This window comes from Numenius arquata, chromosome 2 (genome assembly GCF_964106895.1).
Source record: "Numenius arquata chromosome 2, bNumArq3.hap1.1, whole genome shotgun sequence".
In the NCBI taxonomy this organism is placed as follows: Eukaryota; Metazoa; Chordata; class Aves; order Charadriiformes; family Scolopacidae; genus Numenius; species Numenius arquata.
The window spans coordinates 32,571,668-32,596,201 of NC_133577.1; positions in this window are offsets into that span (position 1 = coordinate 32,571,668).

Genomic DNA, 24,534 nt, shown 5'->3' on the forward strand with positions numbered 1-24,534 from the left:
AACTGTTAGGTGTAGAACACAACTCATGTATGGTTTACCTGCTTCTTAGCTCATGCCAGGCAGGTCCAAACTAGGAAGAAGGCGGAAGTTTGGCAGTGATGAAGGCAACTCCTCACTGGAACACTCTATTGTGGGTGATGGCGGCTTCTCTGTTTCTTGACGTCTTTAGTTTGAATCTGGATGCCCTTCTGGAAGGTACGCCTTGCTAGATGCAAACAGTTGGGATCAGCAAGGGAAGAACTGAGACTCAGTTTCACAGCTTGCTTTATGTATGAGATGCCAGTCCGTTTTGGCCTGAACATCTGAATCTGGGCTTTGGCCCCCATCTAAATACCCCAGCATGTAGTGCTTTGGAGAGGGCTAAGATTTGCTGAGGCTGAGGACCACTGACCATGTGGCAGCTCCTCACAGACAGAAGTGCTTTGTTCTTGCCAGGGATAAGCACGGATATTGGGTTTTGAGGGGACATTGCCAGCCTGGGCTACATCTGAGCTGTAGTTTGCTGTGTGAGTAGGAGCTAAGGTCCAGCACATCTGCCTGTAGCAGTAACCCCACTAAGCAAGCTGCTGCCATATCCTCCCAGGCTCATCCTTAAGTCTCTTTTGGAACCTAGGTCTGTAAGAATGAGGAGATATGGCTCTCTGTGCAGGGATTCCCGTGCAATACCAGCTCTGACAGCTGGGCAACAGCTGGTTGCAGATGATTGCCAGCATTAATAAAGGAGGCTATGTGATGGATTCTCTTACGTGGGGGTCACTAAACAAACAGGGCTTGAGGAAACCCTGCCTTCTCCAGGAGCAAATGCAGCACAAAACCTTGTGTTGTTCTGACAGGCCAGCAGCGAGTCCTTCTCTGCTGCAATTTGCAGCTAATCCCATGTGCAACAGCTTCAGAAACCCATCTGGTGGAGTAGCCCCTCTGTGCACCCCTGACCAGCCTGCTAATTGCAAGGGAATCATGGGTGTTGAGGAGCAAGATGATTCCTTGGGGACGTCCTAGATGACTTTGCAGTACCTTTTGGGGGAACCTGGGGCAGAACGTGACAAGGCTCCCATTTTTCATGCACTTGTAGGCAGAGATATGTAGAGTAGGGGACGGGAAATCTTGCCCAGGTCTCTCAGGATGGACCCAGACGTATTCTGTTATGTCTAAAACGAGTTGTGGGAGGGGGAACAGGCTACAGTTTCCACTTTTCTGCACCCGTGGCAGTGTAGCCCTCATATGGACCCCTGGGAGGCCCCTGTGCTCAAGAGGGGAGCTCTTTCCCTCTCCCTGGGACCAGGGTCACCCTTGAACACGCAGGTCCCCTGTCAGGTCTGAAGTACAGCCTCCCCAAACTCACAAAGCACCTGCTCTTGAAAGCCAGGCCCCTTCTTGGCAACCCTTGAGCTGCCTCCACATGGGCCACTGCTGCAGGGCCTCCTGGGCAGACATAAGGGTACATGTGCTGGCAAGGGGGGGATGTCTGTGGTCTCCCTTTCAAGCCCCCATGTCTCCAGTCTTCCCTGCCTCTCTTTGCTCTGGGCCTCCCTGACGCCTCTCAGCCTGCTGTCCCTCCCCAGCCTGGCTGTGTGCCACAGCCTGCCCACCCCTCCCCGGGGCTGTGGAGGCTGGAGCTGGAGGCCAGAGCTGGGCAGGGGGTTAAGAGGCAGATGGGAGCTGGCGGCCGTCCCCTACTGCTGCTGGAGTGAGGGAGGGCAAGTCACTGACCTCCCAGCAGGAGTGACACAGGAAACCCCTAATTACATGCTTGTGACAGCAACACTGGATCATCTTAATCACGCTGCTGCCATGTCAGAGATGCTGTCTCTTGGGATTAAGGAAAACAAACAAGCTGGAGCGGCACTGGCAGCAGCAGCGGCTCTGCTCTGTCCAGTGATTGCCCGGCACCTCCCACTGCAGTGGCCTTCCCAGCACCGGCCGGCCTAGCTGTGGGGAGACTGAGAAGGGGGCTGGAGGCTCAGCGAACAAGCTCATACCAGTAGACTCTGATGATTCCATCACTTGCACTGGCCGGTTGGACTCCTCTCTCTTTCTCAGCGGCTCACAAAACACATGACAGTAGTGGCTGACACCTCCACCACCCCTTGGAAGTCACCCCACTTTTTTCCCCTCTGTGTTTTACAGCAGTAAGTTGAGGCACAAAGGAGATTTACACAAAGCCATGCTGGGAGTCAGTGGCAAAAATGGGCACAGCAATACTGTTTCCAAGACCCTGGTATTCCAACCCTTGCTCTGCTGCTCCAACGCTGCCGCTCAGCCCTTCTCGACCACTTTGGAGGAGAGCCCTGGTGCCCTGCCCTGCAGTAACCCTGTCCGCTATGCTGGCTATGTTTTTTTCTGGTGATCACTAAACGCCTCCACTTTTGCAGTATGAACTATGCTTGAGCAGTTTCCCATCCTCATCTCCTTAATGATGTGACTCCACCTCTGTTCCCATCCCCACCTATTGGAAAAAGTCTGGACATCCTGTTCAAAGACAAGCTTTACATCACACTGACCCGTCCTGCAGAGTAAATGGCAGTTAGTAATGCTGAGCTCAAACCACTCTTCTGCTACCCTGAGCTGAGCCAGAATAATTTTTCTCCCTTTCAAAAACTTTCCCTGTTTTCATGATTCAAAAATGTGGACCAGCTCTTTTGTCTGTTGAAAAAATAAAAAACCACCCCACCCCCCAGCTTTCCTTTTCCTTCTCCATTTTGAAACCCTTTGTTAAGATTTGCAGCCCCTCCAGTGTTTCTTCTCCCCTCACCCACTGTCCCCTCCTTGATGGGAAATTACCCTTCCTCTGAGTCCTTGTGGACTCCAGCACCATTCCCTCCTCCCTGGGACCTGAGGAGATGCGTCAGCCCCATGGCATGGGCATGCTATGGAAGGACACAATATATTTCTCAAGGAGAGGCAGCCCAGTTAAAAATCAGAATGGCTCAGCCCCAGGGTAATGCAAGGTTTTTGGGGATGGCTGCCTTGGCAAATGCAGTTAAGGAAGACAGGGTTTGGGCGAGTTCGGATTTCCTTTCTCCTGGATACAGGGCTCTGCCTGGTGCAGCCCTAATGGCAGTCTCCAAGGTAGAGGAGACGCTGTGGCCTGACTGAGCTTTGCCAGATGGTGTTGTAGTGGCCAAACCCATCCTGTGTCCCTGAGAGGGCCCTTGTGCCCCCAACTAGCTGAAGTCCAGGAAATGCCACTGTCACCAGACAGAACTTCCCTCTGGCAGACTGCTGGGCTAGCATGGGAGACAAAGAGTTCGGGACTCGGGGATAAGCAGGTCCCTGGTGCATCCCCAGAGAGTGAGGGGAGCGCGCCCCAGACTAGGGGCTCCAGGCTTCAGCCAGCCCCTAATCCAATGTACAGCTGAGAGGATCAAGAGATAGAAAGGTTGCTCACTGTAAATCCTTTTGAAGTCGGTTCCAACTCTTTTGCTGGGAACTCGCTGGCCTGCGTGCCAGAGGGGATGCTAAGCCGAGGAGCCATGAGGAGCAGGCGTGTAGCCCCCCCGCTGGGACCTCGGGCTCCAAAAAACCACCCGCCTACCCTGGGGGCTGCTGCTGCCCAGGCACCCTAAAGGCAGCAACAAATGATGCTGCTGAGGGCAGGGGTGAAAGCATCCAGCTTGGTGAGGACCCTCAGCTGGAGCCCCCTGGCCCTGCTGGGAGGGGGCAAGAGGGTCCCTGAATGCCTCTCGCTGGGACAGCCCAGCTGAGGAGACGTCTGGTGCAGGGGTGGCTGGGTGGGCATGGCTCCAGCCCAGACCCTCTGTGGCTGCGGGTTGCAGGACAGCTTGCCGCTGGCTCTGCCCTTACACAAACACGCTTTGCTTCCCTTGCCTTTTCTCTTAATGAGTTCCTCCTCTCCCAGCTGTTGTTTTTGGCCTTCGGCTGACTCTGTGGTTTCCCTTCTCCAGCACGTGATACAAACACTGGCTCGCCGGCTTCTTCCTCCAGGTGATGGACACCTATAGCTGGCCCCATGTGCCCGGATGGGTCAGGGTCAGTGATGCCGGATCATGAAGACAGCGCCTTGCTTCAGCCTTGCTTTGTTGCTTCCTGGGCTCTCTGCAGAGCATGACTGGCCCATGCATGGGGGTATGAAAGGGACTCTGCAGAAAGGAGCCACCGCTCCCCGAAGTGAGAGGCACATGGGGCTGTAGGAGAGGGAAGTGAGGTGGTGTCACTGGTCTTGCTGCGGGGCTGGACCCTCCTTGAGCACCAGGGGCTGGGTGGCCAGAGCAGTCCTGCAGTCCTGTTGCACTTTCCAGCAAGGCAGGGGTGACAGCGGGGCAGCCACCCTGCGTACTGGCCCTTAAAATCCCATACTGCCAGCCTGAAGTGCGCAACAAATTGATAGAGTAAGAAAAAATAACAATAAAGAAAAGCATCTGCACTTAACAGCCTTTCCCCTCCTCCCCCACTTCCAACTGCTTACCCTTAAAATTCCTCTTGGGACACAACTCTAAGCTTTTCTCTGAAACCACCAAGGCTAGAAACTGCCTTTCTTTTTTAGTCAAGCCCAGAAACATTTCTTCACTCAGTGAAAGCAGGGGCTATAGGGAAAACCCATTCTATCACAAAACCCATCCTAATTTGGGCCCCTCTGCCCCCTGCCCATGCTTTTCTCTCCCCGTTGCATGGGGCAGACCCCTCTCCAGATCTGTCCTCCCCAGCCAGTATCTGTCCCTGCTCCCGAGGCCAGTGCTCCCAAATGGTGGCCCGGCACTGGCCGGCTGTTGACCCCCACTAGTGCTGCCTGTGGCATCCAGCCTCCCTGGCCCCTCTCCCCAGCCTATGTTTTTTTATCCTCCCTCCTTTTTTCCGTGAAAATGCAAAACACACAGCCCTGCTCCCTCATCTCCCCGTGCTGTGCTCTCCTACAATTCAACCCCCTTTTTCCTTCTTTCTCAGTGTTTCCTGTGAAGGTAGGTTTTGCACAGTCTCAGAGCAGCTGCTGCAGAAATCCCCTTGCATGGAGGAGTGGTGCTGATTACCACTAAATGGTATCACCTGTAAGTGACTCCCCTGGGATGGGGCAAAGCAGGCATAAGGTATTTCTGGAGGTGGAGAGTAATTTTCCTGACTGGGTGACACTGAACACCTTGTTTAAAAATAGAGAGAGGAGCCTGAATCAGCAGGCACAGGCGATGTGAGGTAACCTGGGTAAAACTTTTCCACCGCGCCAGGCGCTGGGCACAGACAAAGGGCCACACCTGTGGTTTCACTAAACCGTCTCACCTGATCTGGCACTGCTGGTTACCGACTGACACTGGCAAATTCCAGCCCTGCAAATCCTATCAGGAATTTCTTCCTGTACGTATCAGCAGTGTCCTCTGATCTGCCTGTGGACAGAGTGGCTGGTGCTCCCCGGCAGTCCCCTGCTTCTCCCTGTCCCCGGCAGCCCCCCATGCTGCGGGAGGGCTGGGAGGACTGATTGGTGCAGGGTCTTCTGCAAGAGGAGCTCAGGCTTGGGGTTGACCTTGTCCCATTTATCTGAGTTATGTAAGATCTTCCCGTACAGGCTGCTGGCTACGTGACACCTAACTATTTAGGCCAATGTAGTCTGTGACAAATGTGACGGTCGGTTTGGGGGAGGGAAGCGGGCAGGCTTGCGCTGTCTCAGACCCAGGCGGGAAGGGAAACAGCTGGTCACTCCTCAGCTGACACAAATTTCCCTGTCCCGCTGCTTGTGGGAGATGCCCAATTTCAGCTGAGCTCAGCAGTCCTGCACCCAGGGCCTCTTTCCAGTGCAAGAGCTGCTTTAATAAATCAGCATGTTCCCTCTTGACCATCGTGTTTAGGGCAGGAGAGGAGAGAAGACAAGAGGGTAACTCATAGATCTGGGTCCTTTGCCTCTTGCTTCTGGGTTCAGAGTCAGGCTGGGATTTCCTCATGGTTCCTTCAGAACAGTGTTGCTCCTGCTTGAGCTTCAGTTTGCATTTATGCCAAAAGAACCAGTCCAAAGAGCAGGGGCTGTAGCTGCTCTGTGGGCTTCAGGGTACAAATCCCTGGCAGCCTTGGAGGCATGAACCTGGGGTGGAGCATGGTTAGCATTGGGGTAGTTGGAATAAGAGCAGCACAAGGAGTTTGCAGGCACAAGGAGCCATAGTTCACAGTGGTGCTGCCCCAGACTTGCCTGCAGAACTTCATCCATGTCCTTCTTGCCTGTCGGCCTCATCAGGGAGACGTTCATTCCCTTTCTGGGCACTGGCATGGACAAAACATTCGCAGACAAGGCAAGGACCCTTCTTCTGCCTCTACTTGTGCCATGCTGAGCGTGCTCTGTGTGTGACTGTCCAGTACTTCCAGTAATGCTGTGGGTGACTTCCATCCAGAACATCCTGGGCCTTCCTGGGTATGTCATACCCAAAATTCAGAAGTGCTGTCAGACTTCCAGTTTCCATACTAGCTGCAATGTACTCCTGCCCTGTGCATTGCAGTGCCTTCAAGCAGCAGTGAAAATATTTGGGTGAAGAAGAGGAATGGAGAAAGCACCACTGAGAACAGGTATTAGTCTGGCAGCAAACTGTGCTGCCTGCAGGTACCTTCAGAGAGCCATGGCTGTTATCTGGCATGTTCTCTGCTGCTGCTCTGCTGTGTGACCGGGGGCATTTTGATCTGTCAGGGGTCACAGCTTTGGACCCCATTGCTGGAGGCACAAGGAGTCAGGGTGCACGAGGTGCCATGACCAGGTGCTACTGATCTGTGGAGCACTGTGAGGGATACCAGGCAGCTTTCTGATATGTGCAGATGCTGTGATAACATCAGATGGGATGGCATCTAGGAGATGGCATATATTTGTAAGCGGCACTGTAAGTTTGGCTGATTTTGTAATCACCCATAAAGCACTTTCTTCTGGAGGAACCTCATCCAAGATGTTGCTGCCATTGAGGTTAACAAACGGCTCCCTGGGGTCCCCAGCTTTCTTGGCCATTGGTGGGTAAACATCCAGTCTCACACTCCCCTTGCCCTATCATGCTTCGGTGTCCCTCTTACAGCGCATCTGCAAGCCGAATGCACGTGGGATCCCTGGCCGGATCCTGGGGCTGGGTGCGCAGGGCATCCTCCTGTGCAAAGGAGGTTCAGCCCCGCTGGGCTGGAAGAACTCACACTGCTGTGAGCTGTTGGTGGATGCTCCTCCAGCATGGAGTTCTTCTACAAAGGGAGCACCTTACAGCATTTGCAGAGCTTCTGTGCCGTAACTTGGTATCAGTGTGGAGCTAGGCCTTCAGTGGCACTGTTTCTCCTTACCGTCCTTGAGACCACCCTTTACACTGAGACACCAGTTCTTGTTCAGTCAGGTCCACGTCTGCCTTTTTGTTTTTAAATGGCCAAGTGGTTAGGGGAAGCCTATTTGAAACAGGAGGCATGATATTTTAAGAAGCCAATTTGTTAATGTAACTTGATTTTACCTGGTAAGGAACACTGAATATAAAACCTGTGTAAGGGGAAGCCAGCTCCCCCATGAGAAGCCTCGCTAGTGACAGGTATTTCTGGCAGATATTCACGGCAACCCTGGGAATGCAAAGCCTCTACAGCGATGCATCGTGTCACATTCAGCGTTGCTGGAGTCTTGGTCAAGGAGGACAAGTTTCTACATGAGGAAAATCTGCTGCTGCAGAGGACACTCACTGGGTGTTTGGAGATAAGTTTCTTCCCCAAAGTCCCCCTCCAAGGCCCCTGTGGAGTCTCTGCTCTGGACAAAGGGGATTGCTCCATTTGCACCGATGTTGCCATTTCTTTAGACATTGAAACCTTTGGTCTTCAAGGCTGCCTGTCAAACACCTTTCATCAGGAGCAAATTCTCTTGGGTTGGAATTTGCCTCTGGACAGAGTGAGAACCACTCCCAAATACCACCTGTCCCGATTACGCCTTCCATGTTGGTGGCACTGGTATTGAGGCTCCGTACAGGGCCTCTCACTTGTGTTTCCCTGTGAGGACATGCGTGCAGCCCTCCTTGCTTTCCCTCTGGACTGTGGTCCCTCTAAAGCAATTGTCCCTGAAAATTGTTTTTGCCTCTTTTGGACTTGCCGCTCGTGGGAGATGGGGAAGGAGCGCCCCGAGAGCCCCATGCTCAGGGCGGGCTGGGGCTTGCTGGCAGCACTTAGGCAGGATCTCCCCGCTCACCCAATTCATCTACGCCACAACCATATGCTGTTATTAGGTGATACGTCTCGGTATCTTCATTGTGTAATTAGTCACATGCTTGTAAATAATCCCAAATGAGTTGGTAACTTAATCATTCAGTAATGATTTTGAATGTCAGGAAACTATCCACACAGAGCAGCAGCTACTTTTAAGTATTTTTTACTTTCCTGTGTTGCAAAACCAGCTAACATCTTTGTTCCTTATTTTTCCTAACACGCTGCAGGCTATTCTGCTCATAAGCCACTTGACTTGAGTGGATTTACTCACCAATTAATCCAGAAAATTTGGCCCCACTGCTTCATGCTACTGCTGATATTTTTTTTTAAGAGACATGTAGCAAGTTTCTCTTATATTTTTTTAAATTTTATTCTAGTGTTGATAGTCTTGGATGGATCCTTGGCCCTATTCTTCTTTGACCTTGCTATTTTTGAAAGTCTTTTTCAGGGTAAATATTTAGGCCAAATTCTTACTTAAGCAGGAGCTGCTCTGCACATAACAGCAAAGATTTCAAAATGCTGAGGCAAAAACTAAATCTAAAACAACTCTAAATCTGTTTATTTTTCACACATTTCTTGTTTTTTTCTTTAAACACACTTCCGGCCCAGAGAGTCACCAAGAAAAGCTTGGGACTTGGAACTCGTAACGCTTAAAGACTCAGTGGCAGACACGAAAGCTTCACCTTACCATGTTGGATTTAATTTTTTTATTTTTAAACAAAGCTCATGAAGTTTTTCGACCCTGATGTGTGCTTTTGGATGCTTGGGAATGCCATTACTGTGTTAGAATGGTGCTTTACTGTCTTTCCAGTGTGCTTTTTAATCAGTGACATTTCCTTCTGCTGCTGGCATGGGGAGGGGAGCCCAGACCTTCCGCCAGCTTCCCCCCAGCACTGCCCATTCTCTTGGCCTTTGGCATTTCCTATTGTCACATTGGAAAAAGAGAGCTTTCAGAGCTTCAACTTCTAACCATAGCCATGCTCCTACTTTTGTGTGAAATAGACCCTGCCATTCTTTTCCAAATACTTTTATGAATTGCTCTTACATGTCCTTGTCTTTTTTGGACATATTTGTGTATTTCTGGAGTGAGTCTGCCATGGTAGATAACCAGAGGAAAGCAGTTCTGTTTGGGAATGACTTTCAAAGCTTCCTAATTAGCTCTCAGTCTGTGTTGGGACAAAGCCACAATATTTCAGCTATTCTGGCAGAAAGAGTGTTGTGTCAAATTTCCATTTTTTGTGTGTGAAATGTGATTTTCAGACTGAAACTTACATTTTTTCAGAGCTGGAGTATGAGGGGTGCATGCTAGTGTTTGTGCCTAGGGAAATGTCCTGAGAGATGCCTGGATTCAAGTCTCTGCCCAATCTCGTTTTGAGCAAAATATCTATCCCCGATCATGCACAATTCGCTATGGGACGGAGCCTGATCCAAGGCTTGGGTGTTCCCTCTGGCACTGACCGTTGGGATTCTGCTGCTCCATTCTGCCCCCACCAAGCAAAAAGTGCACGTGCACAGGGGAGGAACAGCTGTGCTGTGTCAGACCAAGGGTTCGTGGAGCCCAGCAGCCTGTCTCCAGCGATGGCTGATAGCACATGCACAACAAAGAGCACAATTTGAAGGCAAATGTATAGCGATACGTCTCCCATATGTTCGCCAGCCTCCCACAATTTGTCCTTTGGGGACTTTCTGAGGCATAGCTCGTATCTTTGTGCAGGTTTTTTTCTCTTTTTCCATACATTTATCTTGCTGTTTTTTGAAACCCTGTAAACTACTAGTACCCACAGCATCCTGCAGCAAGGACTTCCACAGTGTAACTACCTGTTGTGTAAACGGACACCTCCTACTGCTTGTTTTTCTTTCCACTCTCATTTGATGCCCTCAGTTCTTGTAATGTCAGTTAACAGTTTCCTTGGATGAGTTTTCGCTGAGGCCTACCTGCCTCTCATGCTTTTGGTTGCAAATAAATACACTGCGGTGTGTTCTCACCCTAAGGTATGGAAGAATGTGTCCTCATCAGGCAGAGGTGTGAGTCTGTCTCCTCCTCTTTTATGTGCCTTCTAGGCTCTTTCACAAAAATCTGGGAGCACAATGCAGCTCTATGAGCTTGTTTTGGGGCTTTTTTTGCCAGTGAGCATGAACAAAAATGCTTGGAACCTCTACACCTACAGGGTGTAGGGCATATTGGTTTGGTATGCCCTCCCACTGGGTATGGAGACCCTGGGGAAAGCCTGTTCTCAGTAGGTGGCATTTTGTATCAGATGCCTTCCGCCAACAAAGTCTCCCCAGACACAGGCCCTGAGATTGCAATGGATATGATCTAGGACAGCGCACAAACACATGCTTAACTTTAATCCACATGTGCTTAAGCGCCTTTTGAATACAGCTTTGCTCCACATTCGTAGCTAGACGTCTGTTAAAGGACCAGCAAAACTCAACTTCTGAGTTCCTACTTTACATTCCTCTCCTTGGGCAGCAAAGCTGGCATGTGTATTGTTTTTGGGAGTCCTCCACATGGCCACTGACACCTAATGCAGGAGTTGTCTGGATGATAACCAGCTTTATTAGCTGTTTTCTATAAGCAACAGGCACCCTGGGTGGTGCTGGATCTTGCCTGAGCTGCTCCACAGCCATCCAGCTGCTGGCCTTCTCCAGCAGGGCTTCGTGGTATCCCCCTGAAACGTGCTCCTAGACAGCCCTGAAAGGCACCCCACGTTGCCACAAGAAGACGTTTCCCTGTGGCTGTAGCTCCCCGTCTGCATGCCACCGTGCTGGGACGTGCTGCGGCCAGTGTGTTTTGGCAGCAGAGGAGCGGAGCCGTTCCTAGAATGCCAGTGATGCCGCGCTGCGGGTTGCTTGGCCCTACCTGGTGCAGTTTGCGTAATAGAAACTGCCTGTCTGTTATCACGCCGGAGATATGAAGCTGTGATTATGGCCATTGCAATAATGCACAGCCTCCCTGCTCGGGTGCGTTAGGCATGCGGCGTTGGTTCATGTTCATGGGCTGGGGACACACAGCCCTTAGGAAATTTTAGCATGCCGCTCCATGAGATACTCTACCAGGGAGTGAGCGGTGCCTGGTTCTACCTTGTGTCTGGAGCTCCTGCAAAGGTGGTATGTGGCACAGATGCTGGCACATGTTGCTGCCTGGGGCTCTTATAAAGGTATATAATAAATATAATGCACAAGATACTGGTTTTTATGGCATCGTGGGCATAGAGTGATTACGGCTGGGTATCCGTGCCTGTCTCCCATCGTGGCACTGGTCTGCCCTGCTTCCCTCAGTAATGCGTTCCTTGCGACTCAGGCAAGTGGGAGGTTATTCACAGCTCAGTGCCTAGCAGCACTCCCGGCAGCTTAATTCCCTCACAGAACTTTCCACTCCTTATGCGAGGCGGTTAAAATAGAAAAGGAGAGATGGCAGTGCTCTCTGGGGTAGGGAGCCAGCGTGCTCACCAATTTCGGAGCGTGCAGAGGGGTAAGGAGCCAACCGGAGCTGGTTTTTCCCATTGCTTCTTGCTGTGGATATTTTCCATCTGCTGCCGGAGGGTGAGCTGCAGATGAGTGGGACTTTGGCAAGGGATAGGGCAGGAAGTGTGTATTGCACAGAGGACTTGACTAAGCAAAGGGGGCTTGGAGTTGGCAGCTAGGGCCAACTTGGTGACATCTTGGCTGAGTTTCTGGTTACCATGTGGACCTGAAGAGTCATGCCTGCAACCAAGTGAGTAACGCTTCCAATCATGTATCTGGGGCATTTCAGTCCTGGTCATATTTTTAAGCAGCCCATGAGTTTATGATTGATTATTTGTCATCTCAAGTGATCCATTTATGCCTTGCCCCCTGATGAACTCTCAGCAGTTTATTTCTTGGAAATCTCCAATGTGTCAAAATAAGAGTTAATTTTCTTGAGACATGTTGATTGCCTCATTTATGGTCTTGGATGTTGAGTCTTATGCGCCACCTCTTGTTGCTGGCCTTGGAATACGAGCCTCATACTTGGAAAGAGGTACCTACTGGAAACAGGATTTCCCACAAAAAGCTAGCAGCATCCCTTGCTCTTGCAGATGTTCCGCACAGTAAAAGTACTTGGCTGGGCAGCGCAGGGAGGCGAGCACACAGAGGGCGCAGCCAAGGTGAATTCCAATTCCCATTCAAGCAGAAACCTTCAAATTATTTGGGCCTTTCTAAACAGGAGTGTATTGAACTCTTCCTTATTAAATCAGAGACACAGGAGAATGCCTTGGGTATTCTCCACGGGGATTCAGCCTCTTCTTGGCCTATTGTCTAAACTTATATCAACGACCTTTTAAAAGAGCAGCTGAAATTCAGTCAGACACAATTAATAGATACTTTGCTTACACTTGACAGACATGCAAGGTAAGAATGAGGATGTTAGCATGTCAGCCATGCGAACGAGAACTTTGGCACGCTAAAGTATTCTTGGACGGTTCTGGTGGTGTCCTAAAACAAAGGACAAACCACAGCACAACACCCAAAAATGTCCTGATGCTTCTGAGGTGTTTTGAATGCCTCCATCTCATAGTGGTTCCCACACTCAGCACTGCGCAGGCACAGTGGCTGACGTACACACAAAAATCTCTTCAGCAGAGAGCTGTTGGCTACTGAGCACCGACACTCAGTGGCACCTGGAGCGAGCCTTATCTGGCTGCATGGAAGGTGTCAGACAGGCCTGGCTATGTGGCACATCTCACTAATTGCTAGCAGTTTCCCATGTCCTGTGCACGCTGTCAGTAACAATGACCTGACCCAACACTTCCAAACATTTTCGAAGAGCAACTTCTTAAGGCTTAAATAAATCGATTTCCACCCTTTCTGTTGGGCTCTTTATATATGTGAGCATTACATACGTGTATATAAATACATATATTCCATGAGAGACATATTATGTACTTTCTCTTTGCAGATATTTCTCCAGAAGTCTTGTGCTATTAGTGTTGCAGTGGCCCATCTGTCAAGTTCAGGGTCTCATTCTGGAAACGCTGAGCAAATCACTAATGCCAGCCTCCTCCCCAAAGAGAAAACAGTTTAAATAAAGTAAATGAACAAACCCCGAGAGAGAAAATACAAAGGGGTATTGTTTGCCTAAGATCATGCAGAAGGTCCTGGAGAGATCTGGGAAGCGGACTCAGGTTTCCTGACCCTCAGACTGGAGCTTTAGCTACTTGACAAAGCCCCGTATCCCCGAGTGATCCACCAAAATCTCCAGAGGTAACCTTCATGTTCAATTTGGCCTTGAAAGTCTGCAAAAAGGCCCTTCAAAACAAGTGAGTATTTGGCAAACAATTTGCATAATGCATTTGTTTGGGAACATTTTGATCCTCTTACTGGCTGCCAGCAAAGCAGATGCAAGGTGGAGTTTTTGATTCATTCACTCATGAGAGTGAAGAGCTTGGTCAAGGATGGGCCTGGCCAGGTGGTTCTGTCTGCATGCTAGGATGACTGAGGCTAGTACTTTCTGCTGGGTGAAGTACACATTTTAACTGAGAACAAAGGAAGAAAGTCTGGTTTATTTGCAGGATATTTTTAAAAATCATTTTCCAAAGGAAACAATGTCTGTTTGACTGTCCACCCTTCCCTCTTTATGTAGCTCTGCAACATGTCAGCCAGTTTCAACCACATCTGAAAGAGCAGTAGAAGTTTCAAAAACACTAACTTTGTGGCTGTCAGAGTAAATGAAATGATACAAACCAGTGATTTCTGGATGAAAGAGAGGGAGAACCCAGCTGTTGTACCTTCTGTTAGACATCAGCTGGCCACACCATCACCACATGTGAACATGACCTGCCCGCCAGCAGGTATCTAGCTCTAGATTATGCACCCCGCTATTGTCTCTTGCACGTTGTGGGGCAAGAATTAATGAAGTGGGTGAGGAGAAGATGTTCTGGGGACAAAGGGTACCCCCTTTTTCCCAGGAACCCCAGGCTTCGTTAGCCCTGTTTCTCAAAGGGCAACTTGTTTCCTTTTATGTGTGGGCAGTGCTAAGGAATAGCTGAGTTTGGCATTCTGCCGCAAGCCTGGGAGTCCCCATCTCCTGCGGGAGTGAGTTTCAGCATCCAGGGCCAGCTCCAGGGCATGCTCTGTGTCCCACACAAGTTCCTCCCTCCATTGTTCGATGGTGGTCTCAGCCTGCCAGGACACCATTGTCAGCAGTGGCCAAAGTGGATAATGAGCAGAGAGAGAGCTGGGAAGACAGCAAAAGTCTACCAGGAGAGTAATGAATGATGACCTCAACCACCCAAATAATAACTGGCTGTTTGAAATACCAACTCAAATGAAAACAGGTTGGGCAAGCTTCTGAGAGCACTTGGGCCAACTATACATTGCTTAGGGCATGCTGAGCACACCACACACCTTCATTAAGTAAGCACTAGCCATCAGTGTGGTGGGAGAAGCCCTCAACGCCAGGATGTTCACTGAAAGGCATCTGGGACATCCAGCCCATCTCACCACAGGAGCTGTCAGGCACCACTAAGTGAGGACATCCAAGGACTTTCTAGGCGAGAGTTACGTGACTGCATGTCTGAGCCACAGGGACATGTCAGACTGGCCTGGCTACTAGTCCATGAGAGCCTGAGAGTCTGGCTATTAATTTCAGGGACTGGGATCAGATCCATGGTTGGAAGCACAAGCTCTCTGCAACGAAGTGACTGCACCCTGGGGCTGCCTTGTGCGTGGCCTTTGCATGCCTCATGTTATCTGATAGTTCAGATAAAAGCCCAATTCCCCTTTAAACTTTTAAGCACTTTATAAATTATCAGAGGTCTTTAATCTCTTTTTTTTTCATGAGATAAAGGGCCTTCTAAGCCCCAAACTCTAATTGAGTGGCTTTGGTTGTTTTGTTTTAAGTCCCTCTTCGGAGGAAAGCAGGCCTGGCACCCTGAGAAATGCCTTCCAACGTAATCTCAGCTGGAGTCCAGTTCAGTTGTCGTGTTGGGGATGGGCCCAAGCAAAGGCTTTGGTTGGTTTGTGCTTGCAGAGGAAAGCATGGAGAAAGGATGGAGCCAACAGTGGATACTGACTTATCCACCCCTAGACTCCTTTAATTTAGCAGGGGCATGAAAACTTTGCAAAAGTCTGCCGCAGAGTTGGCTGCTGCTGGCCCTACTGTCAAAACTGCCCAGAGATGTTTGTGCCTCTGGTTAAGACGATCCATAGCTATAGATTTAGCAAACTCCTTTTCGGCATTGTGGTTCCACCTGTAGCATTCACTGTGCTCCAAAGGGCCATGAACATCAGACATGAGAGAGTAGCCTCAGGAAACCCTTTTGGAGTTTGCAGTTGAGCATATCTGCGCCATGCGAAGGATTCCCCTCATGGCAGGGGACAGAAGGATCCCATGGCACCTGCACATCCACTCACAGCTGCTGGTATTTCAAGCAGATTTACACAGAGCTGTTCATGAGTGAACTGATGCCCAGGAGCTGTCTGTGGGAATTATCTGATGAATAGTTTCATAGAACAAACAGCAGAGATGATTGAAAGAGGAATGAGAGAGTCAAAAAGAGAGATGTCTGAAACAGGGTGAGATGCAGCAGGAAGAAATTACTCTGCAATGAATTATGTGGTGGGGACTTGGCAAAGGGTATTATTCAGACCCTGTCCCCCAGGCTGGAGAGAAGGCTCTTTTGGTCCCACTTCTTTCATGCTCAGAAGATGCCCCACGCCTCCTACACAGTCATCGAGATTTACAGCATCCAGTGTAACACAGTGTGGTTGCTGTGATGGCTCCAAGTTCCCAGCACTTGGAGCAGGCTGAGGATGAGTGCGGTCCTGTCTGTGTCTGTAGCCCCCGCAGAGAGTCTGGACAGCCTGCACAGCGCAAGGCTTACATTGCAGGGAGCTCCCAGTCCTATGCCAGGTCTCAGAGGAAGGCATAGACAGGGGAGAGCAGTCATTGAAAGACAGGGATGAAGCATTGGGTGGTGCTGCCATTAACTCAGGCTGGGAAGAAGCTGTCCATGCTGGGCATTTTACATGGCACAACAAGGTATTATCACACTGAAATCAGACTCCGTTTGAGCAACAGAGGATAAAATCGCTACGATGTCCCAAAGCCATTGCAGTGGTGTGCAGAACATGGCACATGGCCTCCAACACGCCCCGTGTCCTCAAGGAAACTAGGGGGGGACAAAACGACCCCTGTGCCATCAATGAACTCACACAGGGCCTTGGTACATGACAGGATCAGGATGACACAGGCAGGAGAGCAGTGTTCACAAAAAAACCAGCCATGCTGTCACAGACTTAATCCTGATCCATATGGCAAACCTAGGAAACACCTTCAAAAGATGACTAAGGAATTTAAATGTATGGCTTTAATGGATCCTAGAAACCAAGGATGAAGCACCAATACTGGTTTTACAATTTTCCCCAGCTTTCCACTCTTCCACTAATCCCTTGCTATTCTCCCATCAAGAACTTCTGCCTCTACTTATTACATGGAAACTAACAGCTTTTACCCCTCTCCCTTGCTAATATTTCTTACTGCTGTGGATAAACTAACAACCCCCTTTCCTTCAAAATAGCTAGTTGATTGACACACTGAAGTTAAACTTGGAATGCTTGTTTGCAGTCTGTACTTAACTCGAGGTTTGATGTGTCTCTTTCAGATCTGAAGAAGAGCTCAAGCTCATGACAGCTTGTCTGTCTTTTCCCAAATACATCATTTGGTCTAATTAGAAAACCCTGCTACTATCCCTACAAACCTCACTGTGCTAATAAAGAAGGCAGGAGAGGAAAATGCTCCTATTCCATCTCCCACCCCATGAATACCCATCACTCTGGGTCATGGTTCTTTTCCCTGCCATCTCCCTTTGCTGTATCCATCACTATCAGTGTGGAGAGGCATAGCTATGAATAAATATTTAGCAGAACAAGGAAGATGTGGACAAAAATGTCTTGGCTAAAATCAGAGGGTGCAGTATTTCTGTAAGACAACAGCCCTGTGTTATTATTTTCTGTATGCAGCATTTGCTATTCCAGCTGATTGTGATGGCCAGGGCAGAGAGAAGAGAGTCATGACACCTGGGTTCCTCTCATAACCCTGCATATGGCTTATCTGTTGTCTGTGGAAAATTTGCCTCATGTTCAGAGTCTGTTTTCTTCTCTGCAATAGGAAAAAGTAATAATAATAATTACCCAGCCTCTCTGGTCTGTTGAGAGGTGAAACTGATACTCACAAAGTGCCTAGGGGTCCTGGTAAGAAGGGCGCTATGTACATTAATGCTGTGTTTTACTCTGCTTTCTGCTTTCTGGACGTGAAAGCTGAATCTGGAAAACTGGACCTCCAAATACCCAGCTCAGTAGCCCTTGGCAAAAAGTACCATGGTCTTCCTTTAGCCAGCTTCCCTCTCTAGAGCTAAGGAACACCAAGGATGTGCGGGTGTCTGGGCTTGCTGTGCTATGGCCAGCTCTTCTGGGAGAGGACATCAGCAGGCTGTGCTCCCAACTTTGTCACATCTATCCAAAGGCATAATGCCTGAGGTGGGAAGTTTCAAAATACCCTGGTTCCTCTTCTGGGCTCCTCTTCTTCTCTAAAAGAATTAGAGGCCCAAGTCTCAGAGGAAGGATCAATATTGCTTAGGGCTAGCAGAGGTGAAGGTGCTGTAAGAGCCTGCATAGCAATAGAGGTTAAAAATATTGTCAAACCTCCCCAGTGAGGAAGTGACAGAATTAAGGTTGTCTTTGCATCTAGAATTTAACTCCTTGGTGCATAAGGAGATCAGATACTATAATCATATCACATTATATTTCTTCTATGGGTTTTTCTGACTTGCATGGATCTCCGGATTGGTGGATGTAAATTAGGCATCTCTAGGGAAGGAAACCAGAGCTGTTTGTGGGACACAATCTTGGTCATGGTAGAAATCAAAAGGTGTGTGAAGTAAATGAAGTTAGGGGAGGCCTGGAAAGTGTTTTCAGTTAATGTTTGGCAATTGGGACTGGGTGATTCAGCAAGATTTTACAGGGCAAGTGCTTATGTTCTGCAGAGAAAGTAAAATTTCCATCAATGCCCCCCACCCCAAACACATGGAAATGGAGAGATGCAGATGTTCCAGTGTAGGATCAGTTCAGTTCGGCACTTGGGAGCTACATGTGGACAAAAAGCACACTCACTTTGGGCAGAAACTTTGCAGCATGGAGCCACTAACTCTGCCAAATCTATTCTGTGTGAGTATCGGGCTCATAACTGGATCAAAATTCAGGGATATTTTTCTTGGGGACAGCAGAGACATATTCTTGGCAGCTAGGCATTTCCCTTGCCTAATTTCAAGTTCTTGCTTTAAACTGTAAACTCTCAGTTAACCAGTTGTAAGCGCTGATTTTTTTAGCACTGACAGAATAACCTCTTTTCCTTCCCTCTTTTCCTTCCCTGTATTCTGAAAATGATCAAAATCCCTAAATGTGCATGGGTCTTTTTTTTTTTTTTTTTTGTTCCTTCTTTTTCTTTTAACAGGCTAAGGCAGATGCCTGGTCTGGAAAATGTCAGCTCAAGTGGTGAAAGTGGCAAGTTACATGCAATTGAAAGCAGGACTGGGAAAGACAAGTCAAATAGGTGCTAGTTCTTACATTCTCTAGGACAGAGCAGACCAGCCTAGAGCAAGACACAATCACCACTGCGTCCTGGGGAAAACTTTGGGGCTGCTTTCCTCAGTGGAGTTCTGTTTTCTCTCACTGCTAGAACATTACCTTTGCCTGCATCCCTCGATGTTTGTGGCTCATTTCATGGGCTGTGACTCCAGGGGCGCTGCTCCCTGGCAGCCCCCACTGTGGACCTGGGGCTTCCTCACCATCTCACCAGAGCACTTTTCCTTTCCTGGGGTGAGCCTGCTCCTGGAGTGGCAAGCAGGATGTTTCCTCACAGTGCTGCATAAAACTAACAGGCGGCTCCGGGTGATGGGCTGGTTGCTTTTTCCCAGCCTCATCTCTTTGGGAAGGGCCCAGAGACGAGGCCTGCAGGAGGCTGTGATTCATTCTGTCTACAGCTTTTTTAATAAGACCATTTCCATTGTCTGTGAGTGCTGGGTAGGAGAACATGTCTGCATCAGAGGCTCTGCTTGGGCCCAGGCTAAGAGCATGTGTGCTGTGTGTGTTCGTGTGTGCGCTCTTGGTGCTGCTGAGAGGGCTGGGACGTTACGGTCTGGGATGTTATGGTCCAGGATGTAGACCAATGGTACACCCTGGCCTCACCTGCTCTGGGCATTGAGTGCAGCAGTGCTTGTGCGTGGGATAAGATGCTGCCACCCACCTTGCTGCTGCCAGGAGGTGAGGAGTGAGTGATGGGGCTGGATCCTCCCCAAGGATCCAGCCTGGGACCCACGGAGAGCGGAGTAGACAGGCTGTTGCCTTTGTATTTCTGGGCAAGCAGCTTCTGTGGAGCAGGTCATGATGTAACAGCCATGACTGGTGCTGATGGGTGTGGAAAAGGCTGATGTTCACAAGAAGGGAGCAATGAAGAGGGTCGGCAGAGCAGCAGGAAGCAGCTGGCAGGCAGGTGAGCATCTCTGCAGTCTGCTAAATGCATTGCAGTTGGTTTTCCACATAAGGCACTCCAGCAATGGGATGGCCAGTTGTGTATAAATCCATGTGAGACCAGGCATTAAAGGTGCCTATGGGGGTGACAGCCCCCCTTCGCATTAACAATACATACTTCTTGGTGTAGCATCAGGTTTTCACCCACACGGTGCTCCGTCAGCAGCATGTCCGTGTGCAGCCCTAACTTGGGAAATATTAGATCTGACAAGAGAGGAGGGATACACAGAGGGGCTCCACTGTTTTCTCTCCAGTGGCTAGATTGAACTTGCATTCCTGACTCTCCAGTTTCCCCTTTGCCTCAGTTCATGTGATATCCTGAGCTAGCACTAATACCTGTGCGGCAGTGTTATTTTTTCATCATTCATGGCCTCTTTCTGCTCCTTAGCCTCAAATATCTCCGCTAAAGCACACGGCGTTTCTCTTCCCTGCCAGGCTAGTGGTGGAGGAGAACCCTCCAAAAGTTTCAAGGGTCCTGTGTTGTGTTGGTAGTGGCCATTTTCATCCCTGACTTATCTACGCACAGAGCAGTGTCCCTGCTGAAAGAAACACTTATTTGCTCCCCACTGACATATGCAGCAAAACCAGCGTAAGGTGGGAAGTGTTTGGGATAGGAGAGACTGCTCTCTTGGAGCCTCTCCAGCCCTAGGAAGCACTTTCCTTTGGAGCAGGTCTTTACTGTATTACAAGGTCCAGGGGGTTGGTGCTAAGTGGGCAGGTGAAGAAATGGGAACCCCAACTCAGCGTGCATGTGGGCATCCACACAGGCTAACATGTGTGCTCCCAACCTGTCTTTTCTAGTCCCTCCTGTCTGTGCATCTCCCTTGATGCCCAGACCTGCTTCCCCAGGTCTGCGCCTCTATTTGTTGCCCTGCCTTCCTCCTTGGACAATAATGGATATCTTCCCTTCTCCTCCCACTCCCTCACCTTCACTGTGCCATCTGCACCCTCTTCAGCAACAGGAACAAAACTTGTGCACATCCTTCCTGCTCTTCCTGGCCCCCTCTTGGCACACCAACTGCCCCAGCCCGACCCTTGCTGCACACAGACCCCTGTCTCTTCCACCCCACTCCCTTTGAACATCCCCTGCTTTCCTCTCCTAGCCCCGTCCCCCTTCCCAGGCATACACGCAGCCTTGCCTCCTCGGCAGCGATCAGAAAGTGGGCCAGAAGTCATGGATGGGTTTCAAAACCGCTTGGTAAGTCCTGGATCCTTTGAAGCCTAGCAGGAGCTCCCGGAGAGAGTCAGGTCTTTCTATTCTCATTAGGATTATATGCTTTCAGGGCAAACTTAGCACACAGTTACCAGGCCGTCCAGAATGCTTGCCAGAGTCTGGAGTTTGGAAAAAGCAGAGTAAGGCTTTTAAAAAAAAATAAAAAGTCCTAGACAGAATAGCCCGGAGGCTCTGCTCCTGACAGCTAATGTTACTGTATAGCTTGGCACTGGCAGGTTTTGCCAGCTCACTTACCACAGGCTCCTCTTTTTAGCATGGGAGCCAAATTGGATGGAGACACTACTGTAACTTGGTTCCTCCTGGCCTGGGGTCTTCACAGTTTGCTCTGGTAGTGGCTTTTAGCTGGGGACATATACTTGTGTAACATCAGGGGATTTCTCCTTCTCTGCTCCATTTTTTTCCTTCTGACACCTAATGCCCTGCGTCGTACAGATGTGACCCTTCCTCTAGTCTTTGTTGGTGGGATCCCGGACCCTCTATGTGCTGCTTTAAGCAGCGGAGTGAATTAGTACGTGTTGTTCCTTGTCCTTGACTTTCACTGACCACTGAGGAAAGCTGCAGCACCTTGATTTCTAGCCTGAGGGGTTTACTTGGATATTGTTATAAAGGTCAAAACAATAAAATGAGAAAAGAAAAGCTGGAGAAGAAGAGCCCAGCTCCCTGGGGTGATCCTGGAGGAGGTCAAGCCAGGTTTGGCTGTAAACTATAAGCTCTTTTAGTCAGGCTGGGACAGCACACACTGTCCCTCCCACTGCCCTACGTGCTCATCTGCATCGATCGGCTCTGTGATTTTGTGTTAGGAGGCGGCTGGGCACCTTGGGAAGAGCCCGGCCTCCCTCATCCAGCCTGGCTTGCGGCATGGAAAAGTCTCCAGCAACCATTCCACTGCTGGCAAGGGGGCGGTGGTGCAGGCGTGTGTACTTTGGAGAGGGAGAAGCATGGCGCCTCAGGGGCTGAGGAACGTGCCCAGGGCACAGACGCCCTCCTCCTCCATGAGCCGCACCAGGAGCGGGCACGTTGTGCACGCAACCACCGAAGCTGCTGCTGGGCGCAGGACAGGTTCACACCCAAACCTCTTTGTTTTCGCAACACAAAGGTGGAGACGGAGCGTCAGGGAAGGGGAAGTCCTACTCGTTCTTCCCTCCTGGTGAGGTGTCCTGCAGCCACACCGCTGGGTGGCTGGGGCTCCCGGCAGCGGCAGCACTGCTGGCCAGAGCCAGCTTTTCAGCACCAGTTCTGCTGCCCCTTGGGGGGTGGGATGCTCTATTGTCCTCACTGGGAGCCGAGCGCCATTAAAAATCCAGCTATTTCAGGCTAAACTGGCCTTTATTACTGTCAGCCTCACAGCGGAATTGAGACGTGAGGGTATGGAGTGTTTCTTTTAAAGCAACTTTTCTATACTAGGAGACGTGGCCGGCATTGAAGTACTATTGCTAACTCATCGCATCTGCCAAAGCAGCAAGGACAGCATTGGCTGCAACAGCCCAATGAGTGAGCTTGGTAATGCTGGCTACCCTGGGCCTGATTCCGCCTCTCTCTCAGTGTGGTTGGGGATGTGCTCTCAGTTCTGGGGAACCACCAGGATCCTCTGACCTCTTACCAGGCCCCAGCACCCAGTGGCCAGAGCACAAAGCGTTCAGGAGCACTGCAATGCGAGAGGGAGGCTTTTTCTGAGTGTATGGAGAGGGGAAAGCATGCCTGAACTTCCCACCGGGCTGATGTGAGCAGTGAGGGCAGGTTGGGGAATGGAGGGGGCAGGTGGTGGGAGCAGCTGGGGTCTTGTGAGGGGAAGGCAATGGAGCCTGGTTGTCTGGGAGGATGCAGGGAGAGCACACTCAGAGCAGGGCTTTCCTCTTGCTGCTGGAGGTGTCGGCAACGGTTCTGGCCCCAGCCTTGGGAAACGGGCGAGTGAATTCCATGCTAAACAGAGGCACGGATGAGTGCTTGCAGTCGGTCGAGTGGTGCCTGTGAAAACTGCCAGGCAAATGCTGACTTGCCCTCCTCTGCCAGGCAGTTAGAGCGTACATCATCATGATCCTTTGCAAATGGGGGTGCAGCAGGATCATGGGCAGACTGCTCAGATCTGTTGATGCCAAACTTGGCAGATAAGCATCTGTATGAGGAATCATCCAGATGAGGAACTGTGCAATAGGAGAGCAGAAGCAGAGGAAGGGGACAACATGCTCTGTGGATGCCTGTCCAGAAGAGCGTGCTTCACTGTTGAGTCTTGGAGCAAAAACCTGGTGTGTTTGACACAGGAACTGCTTGGATACGAAGAAAAAATTTCCTGCCCTCTCTGCAAAGGTCATGGAGTGATGCCTCTGGCTTTCAACCCTGTGCTGACTCCAGCTGGGACCGGGCAGGAAAGTGTAAAGGGCTGAGAGCAGCTGGACTAGGGTAACAGAGGAGCCAAGGTTTGCTCCTGGCTCTCGGTGCAGTGCAGAAGACAACTCTTCTTCCCTTCCCACCCCCACACCCACCTCCTCTCTCCAGTGAGCAGAGCAGTGGGAATGGGCTTAAAGCCTGTGTCAGCCCTGCCTTGATCTCCATGTGCACTCCACATCTCTTGTGACTTTGTCAACACAGCAGGCCAGATGCTGTCTCTGATGACAGGACTGCCTCCTGGGCAGCTGAGCAGAATGGAGGGGAGGTGAGAAATTCCCTCCAGGAGAGATAAGCAGAGCTCTCCCTTGTGTCCCATCCCCTGCTCATCCCCTCCTATGGCTGCTCATGCAAGACAGGGAAGAGCTCTGCAGAAGGAAGAAAGGAAGCAAGGAAGGAAGTTAAAGAGGGGCAGAGGCTGCTTCTCTCACTATGGTGGAGGTTGCATTTGACCTGAGGCCATAGTTTGATGCTAATGAGCGAATTTTGCTCTTCAGCTAGTCAGAGAGCTCTGACCCTATGCACCAAGGCATTACAGGATTTCAGCACCTCGCTTTTGGCATTCACTATGTGAACTCCCTTTAACCTGGCCCTGCAGTGCCTGCTCACACTTCTTTCTACTGCAAAGATTTCCATGTGGTCAAATCAGGACAGGGAACAAGAGGGGGTCGCTGGAAATGCATTTCCACAGTAGTTATACGGTGGCATGATGGTGAGGTTGCCTTTGAGGCTCTTCCTTGAGAGTCCTGGTCCTTGCCCGGAGTAACTACTGCATACAGTCCATCGCTCCTGCACTCAATCCAAGTCCTCCTTGTGACAACATGGCAAAGGCGCCAGTCAGGGAGTGTGGGCTTGAGCTCCAGCACTTTCAACACTTGCGGTCCTGGTTTCAGTGCTTGGAAATGCTGGTCAAGAGGGCATGCCAGGGCTTTCATTAGTATGGCCTATTAACAACCTGCAGGAGTGAAAACGCTGGCTGCTGGGAGCAGGGGAGCAGAATTTCAAAGGACAGCTCTCTCGCTGGGTATAAATCAGCACTGCTCCACTTTGTCACCAGGCTCGACTTTCAGTGAGCCAACTCGGCCCATCAGTGTTCTGTGTGCACCAGCAACGGGGTCTCCCCAGCTGGTGTGGGCAGGATCCGGGAACCTGGTGAGGGGGACATCATTCCTCGTGGCCCCTGTGGGATGTTACCCGCGTCATGAAGGACGTCAGCTCCAAAACCGCTGATA